The sequence below is a fragment of the Pan troglodytes genome, chromosome 4 (genome assembly GCF_028858775.2).
Source record: "Pan troglodytes isolate AG18354 chromosome 4, NHGRI_mPanTro3-v2.0_pri, whole genome shotgun sequence".
NCBI lineage: Eukaryota > Metazoa > Chordata > Mammalia > Primates > Hominidae > Pan > Pan troglodytes.
In genome coordinates, this window is record NC_072402.2 from 149,000,493 (window position 1) to 149,000,970 (window position 478).

The following is a 478-nucleotide window of genomic DNA, read 5'->3' on the forward strand; positions in this document are numbered from 1 at the left end:
CAAATATTAATTATACTGTAGAGTTATACTTTCATTGGTGTTATAGTTTAAATAAAAAGCTTTTTAAAGGTGGCATTTCTTCTAGAGTGAAACAAATCCTCAATATTTTCCCCCTTTAAATGAATTTTCTTTAGTTATGAAATCAGTGCATTATTTTTTTAAAAAATGCAACCACATAGGCAAGCAAAAAAAAAGTATAAAATTTTGGCTGGGCATGGTGGCTCACGCCTGTAATCCCAGCACTTTGGGAATCCGAGGCAGGTGGATCGCTTGAGCCCAGGGGCTTGAGATCAGCCTGGGCAGCATAATGAGACCCTGTCTCTATTTTTAAAAATATATAAATACATAAAATAAAAAGTGTAAGATTTTACTCATAATTCAACCCACTTGGTGAAAAATTCCTATGACAATGTGCTGAGTATTCAAAATTATTTGACTGTATGTATGTAACTGATTTAAAAATAAAAATGGAATCATG